Source organism: Misgurnus anguillicaudatus, chromosome 20, assembly GCF_027580225.2.
Source record: "Misgurnus anguillicaudatus chromosome 20, ASM2758022v2, whole genome shotgun sequence".
NCBI lineage: Eukaryota > Metazoa > Chordata > Actinopteri > Cypriniformes > Cobitidae > Misgurnus > Misgurnus anguillicaudatus.
In genome coordinates, this window is record NC_073356.2 from 26,831,300 (window position 1) to 26,850,567 (window position 19,268).

A 19,268-nucleotide genomic window follows, 5' to 3' on the forward strand; every position below is an offset into this window, starting at 1 on the left:
ATGTACGGTACGTGGAAAATAATATGTTTTTTAACCATAAACCACGCAAATACATTGTATTATACCAAATACACAAAATATCGTTGTTTTTTAGCAATGAAATAGGTGCACTTTAAAAATAAACAAAAATCAGTTAAGTAAGGAATAATTAACGACGGGCCATTGAATTATAAGAAAATAATGCACACCAAGGTGGTAATGCGGCACGACGCGAAGCGGAGTGCCGTTACACCGCAGGTGTGCATTATTTTCAAATAATTCAAAGGACCGGAGTCAATTATTCCGCTTATACCACGGTTACCACAAACATTGCTCTGGTGCCTATTTTTAAGACATTTGAAAAGATAGGTGTGCGGTTTACAGAAAAATAATCAACACCCATAGAACATTTCTCAGCCAATCAGAATGCAGCATTCAACAGACCCGTGGTATAAGCTAGTACAGTTGACGAGTAGGCCTACATTAAAATCGCGGGTTGAAATTTCACCTTAACTTACTGCGGTTGCAATGGTAAGCTTAAATGGAGCTGTTATAATGACAGTTTGACTTTATTTTAAGTAAAGATTTGTATATTTCAAACAAAGATGGCAATAAAAAGTAAGAAGTAGAGTCTTTGATTCACAATTAACAATTCAACGATTAAGCACTGTTAAATATATAGGTACGAAGCTGTCACTGGGGCAGTACCCTTTAAAAAAGGTCCTCATATGTACCATTAAGGTACAAATATGTACCTTTAAAGGTACATTTTGGAAGTTTAAAGTACTAATATGCACTCTTTGGGTACAAAGGTGTACCTTTTTGAAAGGGTACTGTCCCAGTTACAACTTTTGGACCTTTATTTCTGAGAGTGAGTAATATTCTTTCAAAAAAAATTATTTTTACGAATTAGCCAACTTGTAATATATGTACGAATTCCCATGAGATCCGGATAGTTATTTTCATCCCAGCATTGAGTCAGAAAGGAACAAACCTAACTGTTGGGTTAAATTAACCCAGAAAATGTTTATATTTAACCCAACAATGCACTGTAAAAAATGCAACAAATTGAAAACAACTTGGTTTTGCAAGTCGGTTCAACCTACTATTTTAAGTTTTGGCTTATGATTAGTTGACATAACTTATAAAATCATTTTGAAATTGTTTAAAGGTCCCGTTTTCCTGTGTTTTTGAAGCTTTGATTGTGTTTACAGTGTGCGATATAACATGTGTTCATGTTTCACGTGTAAAAAAATGCAGTATTTTTCATACAATTTACTTATCTCTACTGCTGCTTTCACTGTCCAAAAAACGGCCTGATGTCTTCCTTGTACTCCTTCAGAAATAAGTTACGAGTTCTGATTGTGTAGTTTGTTTAGTGTGTAGTGATTCAACAGCAGCTTAGTTAGCCAGAGCCGTTTGAGCTTAGCTGGCGACTGACGTATTCCTGTGGGCGGAGTTAAGCCCAAAACTCTTATATTGACGTCATTCCACTGGGAAGTAGAGGGCTGTAGTCCAAACCGGCCATTCGCTGTAGGCTTTGAAAGGGAAATTCTGTTAAAGAAAATATATCGCCTGATGATATATTAGTAAACTTTGAAGTAAAGAAAACTTTGAGCTTTATTATTTTGCAGGTATTATTTATGCTCTAACAGCAACATTACACACTAACTTAAAAAAGGGACCTTAAACTTTTTTTTTTAAGTTAAAGTAATACAAAAATATATGTTGATTTGACAAAATTGCTGAAAATATTTTTACAGTGTGGGTTACAGCAACCCAACATAGCTTATATTACAACCTAGCGGGCTGGGTTCGTCCCTTTTTGACCCAATACTGGGTTGAAAATAACGAGCCTGATCTCGTACATATTTTACAAGTTGGATAATTTGTATCAATTCATAAGAAGTGAATTGTACAATGACGTAAAGATTATCATAAAAACAATAATAGTGTGAATGTGGTCATACGAATTTATACGAAATTGCCACCTTGTACGATCCGTACAAATTGCGATTTGAGCATTTTTTTGAGTTCTGTAAATTACTTAAACAGTTTGCTGTAAATGGTCGCCAATTAGTGTAGCAACTTTACACATTAATAAAGAATTCAACTTATATGTGCGTACACAATACAATCGGCTTTGAACATGTCTCTTCAGAATTCGAAGTCAGAGCTTTTCGTTTTATATACTTAATTTGACTTCACTTCACATAAAGCACAATATTTGATTTGCCAGACATCTTTTTAGAAACCAACAGGCTTTATGCCCAGCTGCACTACTTCCTGAACTTCAGCCAGCTCCTTGTTTCCTGTCTGTCATTATTGGACAAACTGATTAATCCAGGTGTGTCTGATTATTGTTGTTGTGACTACTGAGGTCAGGCACACCTGGATTAATCAGTTTGTCCAATAATGGCAGACAGGAAACAAGGAGCTGGCTGAAGTTCAGGAAGTAGTGCAGCTGGGCATAAAGCCTGTTGATCAACTCATGTTTCCTGGGACTCAAAATTAAGCAAAAAAAGTACATATAAATGTGAAGAATATGATCACAGTGCTCTGATCACAGTCCTCTGCAATATTTACCATCATGGTTTAACTGTGGTTAGATTGTTATTTGTGCATGGCCGTGGCATGTTTAGCACAAAGCAGTTTAGATGCAGCACACCCCCTTTCAGCTGAATGAAGCCCCGCATCCACAGACATGCCTGACTCTCCCATCAGGCCTTTCGCTTGCCTCTGACAACACTGCAGGCTGTTAAGGTCAAGACCAACAGAGTGCCAGCAAGAATGATGGTGATGTATTTTTTGACTCTCTTGTTTTTCCTCCTGTCTACTCGACTTTATACTTTCTCCTTGTGCCAGTGTCAGCGGTCCATCTGCCCGCTGCCGACTCGAACCGTAGCATCGGCCGAACGTGCAGAGATCCCTCTGAACCCTGAACCCCGCGCCCCCTCCTCTTCCTCCTCCCGTCTGCCGTCAACACCCCCCGAAGCCGAGATCGCTTTTATGTGTGAACGTGAAAACACACGATCACACACACATGCCACCGAACTCGTGTCAGGTAAGCCACAACAATTACAATCTCACAGTCATAATGAATCAGTGACAAAATTATACCCTCCGATCCCCCGAGAGTCACGAGATTTTAATATCTGACATTTCTGCGCATTGACACACGTGCGGCAGCATCTGCTGCCTGGCTGTGAAATTCGTTATTTTACGGTGTCGGTCTGTGGGTGTGTGCTTGTTTCTGTAAATATACATGTGGATTTGTGTGTGCGTGAGTTCCAGCATTTCTGGCCTATATATAAAAATCCTCGGTTTCAATATGTTGTGAGCTGCCTACAGATAACATTTTAAAGCATAAGACACAAAGGTAGACAACTTCTTATTTACTCTGAAACAGCATCAAATGTATCAGGAAAGTCCCAGAATGCACTGCACAGACTAAACCGATTTCATTCAGAAATGTGTGCCATAATGTCCCTTTAGCTCAGTGGTAAAGCATTGCATTATCAGTGCACAAGCTTGTGGGTTCAATCCCAGGGAAGACACATATAATTGTAATGCACTGTAAATTGCTTGGATAAAATTGCATCTGCCAAATTCATAAATGTAATGCAAATCTATATGAAAACTATTGGATCTTAAGTCCATGTCTACGCTGTTTACGAGGTTTAAAGTTCCAGTTGCATAAAATATTTCAAATCATTCAATTGTAACTTACTATGATAGTTGGTATGCGTATGCTGCATATAAAAAGCATACTACATGCATGCAGTTCACCAGGTTTTGAAACTGAGCTAGTATGTCTGGGTAACATGTTTGTCTATTTGTGGTTATGTGTGTGTGAGCGCTACATATAGTATATCAGTGTGTCTGCACATAATTAGACCCGAACCTGCAGCCAGACTGCCAATCGCTCGGATTGAATGAGCGAGACACTGGTTGAGCGGTGGAGTTTTATAAACACCTCTAGGTTTGAGTCTAAGTGTTTGAGACTGCTGCCTTAGGGTGACACGAGCGTGTGTGATTCTGAGTGGGAGCCCGGAGCTAAAGGCTGAGGGCGGCATGAAAGATACGCTGGCGTCTCCGCTCCGCCACAGGCTGCTCACTTTCCCAGTTCTCCCCATAGGGAAGCCTCACTCTTTTCCCTCGCAAAGTTGTCAGCGGCATTTCAGCAATGTTGATCGTCTTTGTTCCCGTCAGATACAGATGAGAAGACGGATGAGATGGACTGGAGGCTCGAGAAGATGCATGGAATGCTGTTTGGTAGTCTGTGGTTTGAAGGGCCTCACACGTGGTTTCTGTGTGGTGGCACGGAGGAAGTGTTAAATTCAATCTGAGCTCCACGTAGTGTGAAAGCAACGTATCTTAGCGTCTTTACTTGACACCCCCTCTGAAACGCAAAGACATACTCGCATCTTACAGTACGTTATGTAACTATACGGTACTGTATGATTGAGGAAGGATCCTATATTTACAGGAAATCACAGCGTTGTTGGCGGCATGCGCTTCTTTAGATTTATGAGCCAAGTGGGTGATTCTCACGAAATCCAGACTTAGAAGGTGTCCAGCATCAGATTTTTTTTTTTTAAAAACCTTGAAGCCAGTTTTTTGCACATATAAGATTAAGGTCTGAACTTACTATAACCATTATTTTTAGAGGATTTAAAAATATTTCCTATAGAATTATTAAAATGTTTTAGATTATCAAAAATGATCATTACCGCAACATGATATTACATTAAATATATGCATTTACAAACTCATGTTTCGTAATGAGAACTAAAAAGTTGTCTAGGTACTATGACAAACAAAATTTCAACTTTTATCTGGTGAGAAAAAATATGAACTGCTTACCTGGTAGCCATCTTGTGTGTCACAGTCAATTATGTCCCTTCCAACAATTTTTTTTAAAATGTTAGTTCCTTGAGGGCTTAAACAATGATTAAAAATTGTTGCGGAGGATGAGAAAATTTTTCTTGGACACATTTATATTCCTTATTATAGTCTCTACATTTACCAATGATCACCAAATACCACATGTTTCTTTACTGTAAATGTTTATATTATAACATGCACTGAAGTTTTTTATTTTTTAGATTTTTTCATTATAAATATTTCCATGTCAAAGAACCCAAATCCAGTCATGGACATGTTGCGGTAATGAAAATTTTCCCCTTAAATGTGGAAAAAACAACAAAATTGGTTTGTATGATGTCATTTGAAATCACGTGCAAAATAGTACATGAAGAGATGTTTATAACTGTATGCTTCTTATTTTGATACTCTTACTTTGCATTTACTTTTTTTATCAAAATGTTTCATGACACCTCATAAGTCTAATTTCACGAGAATCACCCAAGTGCATTTAAAATGCAAAGCAAGTATTTTCAATGTAAAAAAAGATTTGTTTGTTCAAAGTAATAAAGTAAATTTTTATGCTGCCTTTAAATTTTGAGTGCATTCTACTTTTTCTATTCTTTTAAATTAACTTATATTTGTATGTTAAATTAACTTACAATTTAAGGCAGCATAAACACTTACTTTTTTAAAATGAACCAACAAATCTTTTTTATAGTGCATTGGTCATTTAGTTGCTTTACTATGGTAGGTAGAATCTATAAATGGGCCACAACTTTCTTTATCGTCTTATTTTATATATTTTGTTTTTCTCATTGTTTTTTCCTATTTTTAAATCATTGTCACTTGGGGTTAGAGTTAGATTCAGGGTTTGCGTTAGGATGTAATTTTACGGATTGGTTTCTACATGTTTTTCACCTGCTTTTAAAACTATTCTCGCCTGGTGTTGGGGTTAGAGTTGGGGTTTGGGTTAGGAAGTCGCAGAAAGTGATTCTAACCCAAACCCCAAGCGACATTGGTAAAAAAAAAAACGATGAGAAAACAACAAATAAAATGACACGAAAAACCATTTATAGAAATTTGTGCTGGGTGGCACGAAAAATACATTCTTGCTAAAGAGACACGAAAAACAGCGGAAAATCATGTCAATAACACGTAAACATTAATCAAATTTTTCATATAACACACATTTCTGTGAGATTGGGTTGGAATTTTTTAACTTGGAACAACAGAACCATTATTTATAGTTATTATCAGAATGTCAAAAAGTTTGCCACTTTGCATGATTTAATAAAAACCCAGACATATTAAGGTAAGATACACAACCCAGTCCTTTTGCTCACTGACTAAAAACTGTACACCTAGACACATTAAAAAATAAAAAGTCACCAGATAAGACATTTAAGCATTCGGCCCATGCTTTTATTCATTGGATATGTTTGGATATATTTATTTGGATATGAACCCCATGACTTTACATGTAGTGTTGCTAGTACCAGTTGAGCCAGTGGCGGTCAGTGATTTCTTTTTCAAGGGTGCACGATTCGAAGCTTGTCACAACATGTATTAAGCCCGTCGTGTGTGTGGCTCGTCATATCAAAATATGTGTTAGGCGCATCATGTAAACCTATGTGCATCACGTGTCATGTGAAAACACGTGTCTGTTGCAGACGCTTCAAAGGGGTTTATGATAAAAGAGACACTCACGTTTGCCAGATACTTGCTGAATCTCATGTGTAATCAGAGTTTAGTGTTAACTGAGTGTCTTGCGAGTATTTTGTAAACGTGAGCGTTTCTTTTATCATAAATCTTTTGATGCGTGTGCAGCAAGCACATATTTTGAAATGACGCATGATGCACATGGTTCACATGACGCAACGAACACATATTTTGAAATCGTGCCCCTGAGTTGAGCTACAGAAATACGTAGAGATCGGACTATAATGGGTACCCAAATTTTACAAAAAAGAGATTCAACGTATCTCTGTAAATCAAATAAGGGCAGCATTTCTTATATTTGATCTCATCTTTGCTTTTTAGCTTAAACAAGGCATTTTTAAATTGCAAGAATAATTTGAAATGCTTTAAACACATACTGCATGAGCGTTTCTGTGTGTTACTGAACAGAAAACCTTTTGTCTTGTAAGGAGGCATTAATTTATCTTTGCGCTGGGCCTTGACTGAGGTAATTGTTGGTGAGGTGTGTGGTGTGCGAGTCAATCTCTCTCTCTCTCCGGCACGTACACTCTTTCTTTCCGACACGCGTGTGCACGCAAAAATGACTCAAAATGACTTATCCAGCGGGGGATGTATTAACACTTCATATCCATAGATTGAAACCTGCAGCATGTCATGTTGAGCACATCAGTCAGGCTGGAGCACAAACACAAAAATTTTCCAATTTCAGGACAACAATGGCTTTGAAAGACCTAAAGAGACTATTAGAACCGGAGGCATTTTACATTAAAGTACCATAAGCCTCAGTTTTTATAGACTGTATGTTTGTGTTTGAAATGACTTTCTTGACAACATGCAAGTGCGACTTTTCAAACGTAATATTGAAAAGAAAAAAGATGAAATGACATTGTGTGTTTTGGTTTTGCTTTCCTTTTAGTTCTAGTTTTAGTGAAGCATCTTAAAAGTATAGCCACATATTTAAAATTCACAATGGTAACAATAAATTCCTTCAAAATAATATTAATATGAATATAAACTTATAAGATCCTGTTAAAAATGAATAAAATTTTTACAGTATTAACAGCTGTAGAAACCGAGGTATTTTAAATTAATATTTGTTTGCAAACCCATATAAATATCAGTGGCGGACTTCTTTTTTGGAGGGCGCTCGATGCGAAGTTCGTCACAACATGTATGTAGCCCATCATGTGTGTGGTTCGTAATTTCAAAATATGTGTTCGCCCTGTCGAGTGATCCTGTGAGCATGACGTGTCTTGTCAAAATAAGTGCTTGCTGCAGATGCGTCTGAAGGGTTTATGATAAAAGAGACGCTCGTGTTTGCCAGATACTTGTATAATCTCATGCGTAATCAGAGTTAACTGTTAAGTGAGTGTCTTGCGTGTATTTTGTGAACGCGAGCATCTCTTTTATCATAAACGGTTTTGACACGTGTGCAGCAGGCACTTATTTTGACAAAAAAACATGCACATGGTTAACATGACGCAACAAACACATATTTTTAAAACGCAAGCAACACACATGACGCTCCAAACACATATTTTGAATTTGCGCCCCTCGGATGAGCACGAGCTGCGATTGATAAATATAAGGACACAATTGATTGGATCGTGAAAAATCTCTATACAAAAGCTGAGGTGAGAGGATGAATAATAAAAAGACTTCTTAAAAAAACAAATTCTTTCCAGAGCAGGAGCAAGTTATTATGTGTTATAAATTGCAAAAACAGTGTTGACTTTTGTTGTTACCATTGCAAATACTGTAAATTTTGCACTGTAAGAAGTAATCAAGTTATTGACCATCATAATATATTCAAATTATTTCTTATTTGTTGCCTTTAAAACATATTAATAACTAAAAATGGCATGAATATTTCATACAGTATTTCACTAAGCCACAATGTCTTCCCCAACCAAAGACATCTTCCCAAACATTAACCATAATCAAAACCCTCACACGGTCATGATTCTTTATAATCAACCGAAATATTCTGACATCCCGTTTGCTTTCCCAAATTTCTCTCTCTCTGTATCTCTCCATGAGCTCAGAGCAAACATCTCATGAGTGTTTTCTCCTGCTTCTTCTATTGAGGCTAAACAATTTCACTGCACTAATTGGCCAATGTCAGGCGTGACACTAGGATAAACAAACGCTGCTCAGGAAAACTGAGACAAATGTTGGCTAATTAAACTGATGGGGAGAGAAAAAAGCTGACAAAAAATTAGAAAAGAGAAAAAAATCCCACCACGTGAGGCAGACTTCCTATTTTGAAACGTCTCCACTCTTCTAATTAGACTTTATTTGGCGAACTGGGAATTAAATACATGCCAAGGTAAATAAATAAAAGCATGCGAGCATCAAAAGTCGATTTGGTGGCCCTTTTCACAAAGACCTTTGTAAGAGGACAAAACAGGGTCATTTTGTTGCCTTAGATCTTCTGTGTGATCACCTCCCTTGTTTCCTCATCATCTCATCTGCCATGTAATCATTTCTGTCAATTTGTTACACTGCTTCTCATTTACTGCTAAATTCTGACATTGTGACTTTGTTTATGTTGGACTGCCGCACACAAATGCATTTCTGTTACATTCTCTCCAGTTTCTAAATCATTTCTGCATCTCCCCTTCCATAATCTTTCATACTGTCTCTATCCCTGTCTCAATTCCTGGTTTTAACACCCCCCGCCACATCCTACTCCGAAGCGTGTGTCACTGGATGTTTATAGGCTGTTGTTTTCAATGCTGATGACCATTGTCACACAGTGTTTCTATTACCCATCTGCCCTGATGGATGGCCCCTCTGTGCTCATGCTGATAGGAGTGTCCTTGATCAGAGAGAGAGAGAGAGAGAGAGAAAGAGAGGGAGGGCCGAATGAGGTTGGGATGGCACTGCCTGTCCATCCACGGTCTCAACAGACTGCAAACTTCAGCTGTGACACATGTAGATCAGCCCACTTACAGACACACGGTGACACACCGGTTGTAAATTGGGCCGTTGCCAGCTGAGGTGTGCGTGTGTGGACACTGGGTTCCTTTCACTGGTTAATTGGCAACCAGCAGTTTGCTGGGGAGAGCATCTTCTTTGCAACGCGGCCGTATTGAAGCCACCCGTCGGGCAATGGAGATATAATGGGTCGAAGCCTTAATTAAAGACATAAATGGGGTGTCACTGTTGCACCTCTATATTTGTGAGCATCGCAGAGGTTGCTTTTGCTGATAGAGCAGATGTAAATAAACATTAGTTTTGCATGTTTACAGTGAAATTGCATAAATGCTATATAGGTAAGCAGTTTGAAAATCAATTAGTTATTCATAGAGAGGTCAAACGCAAACAATACATTTTTTAAATTTTTACTTGGGGTAAGTAAATCTATAGTACAGAATAGAAAAATTATGCAGCACTTAAAGGAACAGTATGTAAGAAATTTATATCAATTAATCATAAAATGGCCCTGATATGTCACTAGACAAATACTTATATCACTCACAACAGTGGTATGGCCAGGATATTGTCATTTAAAAAGTGGAGTTGCTGGCCTTAACTGATGTTTATGTTGTCATGATGTGTATTGGCCACCAGTTGTGTGATTGCAGTACAAGTTTTAGCCACAAGTTTTGTGATTGCAATAACTGTTTTGGCCACAATCCTACATACTGTTCCTTTAAAGGTGCAGTGTGTAAATTTTAGCGGCATCTAGCAGTGAGATTGTGAATTGCAACCAACGGCTCAGTCCACCTTTCACCGAAATGCATAGAGAAGCTACGGTAGCTGCCACAGGACAAACATGTTGTTGTTCAAGACAAAATAGAGTAGTGCCAAAACGCAGTTTGTTCGTTTAGGGCTACCGTAAAAACATGGCGGCACAAGATGGCGACTTCCATGTAAGGGGACCTGCGGTGAATGTAGATAAAAACTTTATAAATTATAAATGTTACACACTGCACCTTTAACGTAATCAGTCAATCAAAATGTATTTTACAATGGTACGTTTTACAATGGAACGTTGTATTAACCCTTAATCGGTCCTTGGGGTCTATATGACCCCATACGACATTTCATTGGTTAACAAAAAAGGTTTCCTTCATCTCAGAGATGTAAAACTTTGTGACATTTCCTATCTTTACATACACAAAAAAACTGGGCTTGATTTGGTTGTTCTAAAGGTATGTACAAAAAAAAGTATCATTCTGTCCCTTGGGGTCAATATGACCCCAATTGAAAGTGAATGGGAAATGCAGAAAATTTACTTTTTTACAGAGAGCATTTTTATAAAATTTGGCAAATTAAATCAGTAACAAATGTAGAAAAAAGATATAAAGGGGTGTAACCTAATGCACGCACATGTACACTCTCTCTCTCACACACACAAACGCACACACACAAACACAGACACACACACATGCTCTCTCCCTCTGCCTCTCACACACATTCTCCAAACACACATGCTGGCTCTCTCTCTCTCTCACACACGCACACGCACACACACACACACACACACACGCACGCACGCGCGCACACACACACATACACTCAGTCAAATTTCTATGACATTTTGTAAAAACAGACAAAATGCATCAAAAACTATAAAAAAAATACTTTTTGACATAATATTTATTTTTAATATCCTTTCTAATGTTTATATAAACATAAATTTACAAAATGTATCACAAAAGTAATGATTTGAGCAGTTGTCCATATTTAGGAAAATGAATGGGTCTCTATGGGAATCTGCCGGTCTAAATGTTTTAATTCCTACACTCTAATTCTTTTATGTTTTTTCTAAAAACCGATGCCTGAATTCAACACCTCACACCTATATCAATATCTAAAAACAATTTAAATCAAATTTAGATCATAATTTATGTGAATTTTCATAAAAATTTGATATTTTTCAGGCAAGCCAATGGTGTAGTTGAGGATTTTAGTGGTAAACAGGTACAGAAGTACTTCAAATCTCTCAAAACAGCATTATTGTATAGATGAGAAGTAAACAAAAAAAAGATATATTATTTGTATTATTAAAAAATTATATTTTTCTTACAATTATGCTTTCAATTTTGGGGTCATATAGACCCCAAGGGCCAGAAGTGTAAACAGAAAATGAGGAGCGTTTGAGGGTTAAAGTGGCTTTACATGAAAAATAAATCACAAAATGAGAGAATTAATTATAAAAATATTAAATTATAAACTAAATGGTTATATACTAAACAGAGATTGTAATAAAGGTGTTTGTTTGGATGCAAATATTTTATATTGGTTTTAAGAACTGTTGGGTCCGATTATACGGTATATGGCAAGCAGGTGAACATTTAAAATGTAAAGTTTTTAATTCGTTTTGATAATCATAATGAAATGAAGTGGTCTACTGTTGCTATGGTTACTACACTTCACAACTTTTGTTCGCTAGCATCTATTTAGCGGCAGATAAAATGCTGTACTCTCACTAACCTGTGGTCTAACTTTTGCGGTTAATTAAACGTTTCTCTAAAACGTAAAATGTAATCTGCTAGTACTTTTCGAGATCCCTCAACCTTTTGTTTTGACTTTTTTGTGGAAATTCTAAATCTGCGATCCAGAACCCCTGACCCCGCTGTAATTTACAACCTGCTATAAAATGTATATCCCAGGCATTAAAAATTTAAGTCTATAGCAGTTTAGTTGAGGTCACTTTAAAAAAATGTATTGTGTGGCATTCGTGGATTCGTTCTGGGTGTGCTTGCCTGTTTCGTCTCTAATAAGAGTCACATTAATGATATTCTGTGTGGAAACAATGATAGAAGCGATTTGCCTCTGCATTGTCATTTACTGATTGATTATCTTGTGATTTATGTTTTAATATAATGGTGGTGGGGGACGGGGGGCGGCAAAGCACATAATACAATATCCACAGTTAAAACAACTTAACAAGCTGGAGGGAAAGAAAAAAAGATGAAATTCATAATGGATAGAAGAGCTTATCAGTTATGACCCCTCTCTGCTCTACGTGTGTACGGACGTGTACGTGTATAAGAGACAGACAAAGCTGGAGAGTGAGTGTGTTTCCACTGTAGACAGTGGCTGATGATGAATTTTTAAACAGATCATACTGATAATTGTATTTCATATCTGTCAGTGATGAGAAAACCGGCCATCGAGATGCTATTTATGTCAGCGCACCTCGCTCGGTACAGCCCTCAATAAAACCTCAAATCACGAGGGAGATTGTTAAGTCTTCCACAAGAATTATTAAATCCAAGGAAAATTTATGGATGACACTTTATAACAATTAATCAGGAGATGTTGATTAATAAAGTTATTCTCCACCTCTCCGCTTACAGCAGAGCCGCGGTTGTCGTCACAGATTCGATTTTGTCACTCTTCTGATTAATGCAACTAGAGAGAGAGAGAGAGAGAGAGAGAGAGAGAGAGATAGAGAGAGAGAGACGACGTCTTTTTTTCTACAGCCACACCTGACTGCTGACTGGAGCGCTCGAGACTTAAAGCAGCTCGTGGCCAAACGTTTTCTACCTGTTAACCTTGAGAAAATATTGGAATGAGTGAAGTGAGAGAGAGAAAGAGAAAGAGTTCATGTGGGAATGTTTTAAAAAAAAAAAAGAGTTAAATCAAAATGGATATTTTGGAGAATGTCACCCAGCCAACCTTGTCGCTGTGATTAATTAGTTTAGTAAGATTGAGCTATTAGGTCAGAAGTGTGTGCATGTGTGTTTTGAATGAACTAGAAATCAAGTAAAACTGAAGCAGAAAAAGACCGTCTGACTGAAAAAACCCAGTGTAGTATTTGAGAAATAAAAAACCCCTCTCATTGAGAATAAAGTGGTATGTGTGAGTGTTTCCAGGATGTTTTGGGGTGGAGCAGGGTCGTGATTTGCTGATGTAACCTTGGGGCTGGCGTCATCGGTCCTCTGGAAGCCACAGGAGTAGTGTCTGGGAAAACCGGGACAGCATTCGGAATCCTGCCCGGGTGTAAAATAGGGTATAGGGCCGGAAGACCATGCATGGCTCAACAGCGAGATTCACATAGGGCCGTTTGTTTAAATCAAACTTTTCTGGCTTAGAAAGTGGACATTTAGAGACCAGAATTTTACGTATCTGTGTTTTATAAACCAAAACCGTTATAAAAAGACCTCTTGCTGAATGTGTTTGAGAGGCGACCTGCTAAAATAAACATATGACAGGTTTGGATGTTACCTTTAGTGGATAGGCAAGAATATTCAGGTACTATATATTTATTATATAACACTAATAATCTGAGTTAAGTTTCTACTCGATCCCAGATCAAGGTTTAGGTTAAAAATGCATCCACTTGAACGCACTTAAATACACTGAGTTATGGTAACAGGTTGGCGTCGTGCAGGATATTTTAGTTGGTCGAGGGAGGAAAGAGGAAAACATTTTTTTGTTGTTCTTGTTAATGCTTTTGGATCTTTTATAAAAACAAACACATTTCCACCGAGCGTAGAAGCCGAGCACTCGGAGCAGCTTTCGGGGGCTTTTTTTCCTCTTTGTTGCATCAGTAGTGAGAGAGATCTTTCCTTAGCAGAGACCCTCAGGCTATGAGTTTGACTGAAGCGGAAAAAAAACCCATCCTATTTTGTTTCTCCTAAAAACCATACATTATCAAAGGCGCTTCATGCATATCTTTGATCTAAAGTGGTTACATCTTAATAATTATGGTTTGGAAGTGTGAAAACGCGCAGCTTTTTTTTTCCATTTTTGTATCGTTGAAAATTTCCACTGTGTTTGCTTTTTTACTGTGTGAAAGTAGGAGCTGGGGAGCAAACAAACAAACAAATAAATAAATAAAAACTGACAGAGCTGCGCTGCTATATTATTTAACGACAAGATGTGTAAAGGAGGAAAATATCTTTTTTAAAAACCGAATATAAATCAAGGGATGTAGCTTTCGTGTCTGATCTCGATCTTTGCATCGTTTCTTTCACTTTTTATAACAATTCATCGAGTCAGTAAAGCACGAGAGAGACGTTCCAATAATCCTATATGCTTACTGTAAATGCGACTCCGGGAGTTTACGCGTACTGTCTGGCCACTCTCCTTCGAGCTTCTGGGGAAAATGATGTTTTTACAGAACATTTCCCTTTGCAACCAATCAAAGGGGTGCAGTCAGTGGTAATGAAACAGGAAAACATTTCACCACTCCGATATTCCTCTTTAATGGCTGAAAAATGCTAATTGGAAGGAGACCGCATGTGTCAGAGAAAACAAAAGAGGTGGTATGGCAGGCAGCGGGACTCACGTTGGAGGAGGGTATTTTGAAATATGTCACTTAACTTCTGCTGAAACGTGCAGGGTTTGAGGGAAGAATAGAGGAGCGGGATCCCCTCCTGAATGTGGAGGTGCAGCGGAGCAGGAAGAGACGTTTTATGAGGTAATAACCAGATTCGGATTCACAGAGTCGTACTGTATGAAATCTGGATGAAGGAACCTGGATGGACTTGATAGTGATTCAAGCGTTCCTATGCTCATTCTATCCTAATGTCTCGGTCACTGATTTTAATTAGCAAAAAAAAAGAGAAACATTGGTTGCGAATACTGATACTTTAACTTGTTGCATACATATTAAAACCTAAATATAAATATGTGACTCTGCCTGTGAAACCCATGATTTAAAAAAGTATTAAAAAAGTGATTTACGGTTTTCTATATAAAAAGTCATCAAAAAACTTTCTGTAAAAATATAACCTAGCTATCTTTAAAGTCGAAATGAAATTAAAATGAAAAGCTGTAATTTGTTTTGGAATATTGTGGTATTTTTTACAAATTACTTATCTGTGAGCTTCATTATTATTTTAAATTCATGTGCCCTTATAATCTTAAAATCAAAAATGCAAATCTCCTCCCCTTCTTCAAATGATTTCTCTTTACTTCCGGTTATATGGTATGGCATGTGGGCAGAGTCCGGGAAAAGATTGCAGCGATTAGCAATTAGCAACATGACCCAACTCTCGATGGACGAATTCAAGTCCAGCCCTACCTTTTTTAATTTCTGAAGCTGTTTCACTCGAATATACGTCAACACGAGGAAAATTAGACAATTGCTACTTCCGTTTCATGGCGACTTTAATATTGACGTTAATTAATAGTAATAGTATAATAGTAAAGATCGAAATGAGTGAAATCAAACTTAGATTTTTTGATCTCAAAATTAGATTGAGACTTTAGCCTGGATTGCACAGACAGGGTTACATATGAATATGATGACTTTAAATAATAATATGCACCAAATTAAATAGAAAAACAATGCAAAGAAAAACTTGTTGATGATCAAAAATATGTAACTTTAAAAAAATCTACCTTTCTGCCTTTAAAAATACATTTAATTGCATGACTTAACTGGCTTACAGTGTATGAACGTTAAAAAATAATAATTCATACGAGCTGTACTGAAAATTAATATTACATAATGTGTTATGACCCGTTGGTCAAGCAAATAAATAGCTTTTGTAATTTTTTTAAGTTGAAAAAATATATAAAAAAAATGACAGGATTCAAATTTAAAGTCATCAAATAACTTTGTGATCAGCATTTAGTGACAGTACAAAAGTATTGAATTATATAAAGCTATGATGGGCCTCATTCCTCCAGAGAAAGGTGACATTTTAATTATCCTTCCTTATCTGATGGATTTCAAGATATCCTTCCCAGTAAAAGGCTTCACTTTATTATTTTTTGTAATATATATTCTTAGTTTTTGCCTGTCAATGACTGTACAAAATTCATTTGACCCAATCGCTGGTTGAAAGTGGAAGTTTTTATGTTATAAAATAGTTTTTTTATCAAGAGCTTTAAATCTTTCCAGTGTGAGAAGTGTCTCCTGCGTTGTGAAATAAAAATATTATGAAGGAATAGTTGTGATAAAATGGATTTCAAACTTGCTCGCTTTTGCTTTTGACTGAGCTGAACTGCAATTTTGTCAGTTTTAACACAATAATCTCAACAATTAAAATGCAATTTTCAAATGACTGGCAAAGACACTTTCACTCTGTGAGCTATCCTTTATTTACAATGTTATATATATTTAATGACAGAAGTTATCAACATTTTATTATTATTTATTTCATACTTTAAAATAACAAGTTGAGGGTAATAAATACTGGGAAACACAAATGTATGTATTAGAAAAATACAATAATATGTCATAATTATAAACACTATAAAGGCTCAAGCATCAGTAATTGCATCAATAACAACAGCTTATCCATCGACTGAGAACTATAATAGTGGTTCCAATACATGAGTGCTTCAAATGATTATTTGTGATGTAAGTTTTAATAATATAAATCCAACATTGTCACGTGGCTTTAATTATCATTACAGATGTAAGGTTTACACCGCACAGCCAATCTGCAGTAATGTTAGATATTTGGGTTGCCGTGTGAAAGTGTACGATTATCATTTTAGCAGTACTAACATTCAATTCCATGTAATTACGAGTAACGATACATTTATAACATCATCTGCAATTGTTAGAAGCAAAAATAAACATTTTTACCAAAACCTGCAATGATTTAAATCAAACAGAAAAAATATCCAATTATTTGCTGACCTCTGACCTTGGGGATGCAATGTTATCCATTTTAGAGAATGGCATCATAACCTAAAAGACAGGAGAAGAACATTTTAGAAACATAATCATTAAATCTGAATCACATAGAAGATTAAAGTACTTTTTCACAAGACTTGCAAAGCAAACCTATCAGTAACAGCATGGGAGAGATATTCTGCAGAGAAAAATATGCACTTGTATTCCCTACCTGCTGAACTGGTAAAACACACATGATCATTAAAAAATATTAACTAATATGCACATATGAGCATTTCACATAAGAGGGGTCAGTACATAGAATTTTTACGAGGATGGTATGACTGCTCGTAAATGTTTACTCCACATACATCTACATCACCGACCAAACCCACAGTCCAGAAAGCGTGTGCATTTCCACCACACACACAACAAATGTGTGATTGTGTCACGTTGCCTATATAAATATACAAAATGTTTAAGAAAATATTATCATTAAGACGTTCTGCAAAGTTACTTCACTCAAAAACACTGACAACATGCTATGTTATTGTTTATAAACCTTCAGATCTCGCCATACATGTCCGCGGACACGTATGACGGCATCCCGCCTCGTGTAGTGCGCAAGCAATTTGGATCATTATTTGTTGATACAATGTGACAGGCTGCACATGAAAACAACCACTTCAAAGACTATCACTTCAAATCTTTCTAGGATTTTCAGTTTTAGACATGTAACATACAGCTGTGATCCTTTAAGCAGACAGAATAATACTGAGACACAACACATAATATGCACACAACAAATAATATGCATTAAAAACATGCCATGGGATTTTAATACAAATAAGGCCATCTTAATGCCTGCAGTAAATAACAGATCAGACAATTTTGCATTTAAGTTATATAAGAAAAACAAACCAGGTTGCAGTTAGTCAGTACAGTTTTACAATTTAATTAGCATAAAATAATGTAACAGCATAAAAAAATCAACACTGACTATTTAATAAAAAGGGCTAAATAAATATATAGTTACATTTTTCTCTATCCTTCTTATCTATACGTACACATAGCGTATATACGAGGTTAGGAGGAACATTCAGTGACACTATTATATTTTACTTGTCCTTGGAAACACTTACTCACTGATGCTTAAAACGTTCCTGTTTTCCAATCATCTCCAGTCATTAAGTTAATAAGACAGAACCGCAGAACTTATATGCAGGGAAGACAAACATAAATGTATATCCTATTGTAAAAGCTTTGACCCGTAATGTAAGGCTGAAAAACTACACAGCTCAGACTACACACAAACCTTTTTAAATGTGTGGGCATTGTGCTTAATGCTTGTATTTGCATGGCATACCTCCAGGCATGGCCTTTCACAGAGAAATAAGATGCCCTGCACATGATAAGATGATGTATACAAACATATATGGATGCTATCTACAAACACACAAATGTACGCACGTAGTCGTGCACACAAACATACAGAGACCAGTCAACATGTTCTAATGCATTTTTCCTAAAATGTATATGTATGATTTGTGACAGCAAACATGTATAGAGTAACACTACAGTACAAAATTATACTTCTTTTATTTACTCTTATCCGGATGGTAGCACCGGATGAAATAAGCATTAGAAAACACAGCTGCAAGTACTTACATCTTCTTCTTTAAAATTATTTACACATACCTAATTTTAAAGTAGCAGTTCATATCAGCATATAATTAACACAGCTGTATAACACACCATGCCAATGCACGCATTTCGATTTAGGTTTGGAGACACAGCTGAGCAGCAGGAAGGTTTTTAAGATTCATTGCTTTTTGGTTACACTGTTTCACATTACATGTTGCACAGCAGATACTGATCAATACCAACAAATAACATGAATTTAATGTTTATTAATTCTGTTAAAAACAGTTACTTGTAAATAAACACTGCTTTTATAGTTGAAACGTAATTGTATTAGTATATACATATAAGTGTTACTCTTTATACACTCTGTATACTCTGGAGGGCATATGCACGACGATATATATAAGCATTACTTTTGAGATGAACTTGTCCTGCGTTTTCTGAAAGACTGAGAGAACTGTACCATACAATCAGATCGGATCACTGATTTCAGAGCAGTATAATCAGTTTAAAATGCATTAGGATTGGCCTAATACATTGT

At 36.5% G+C, this 19,268-nt stretch overlaps 1 protein-coding gene across 2 annotated transcripts in view; it reads left to right on the forward strand.

Moving 5' to 3' along the window:
• tshz1 (teashirt zinc finger homeobox 1) overlaps positions 1-19,268 on the forward strand; it is a 166,169-nt gene that overhangs the window by 110,062 nt on the left and 36,839 nt on the right. The gene's annotated exons all lie outside the window — the stretch shown is intronic.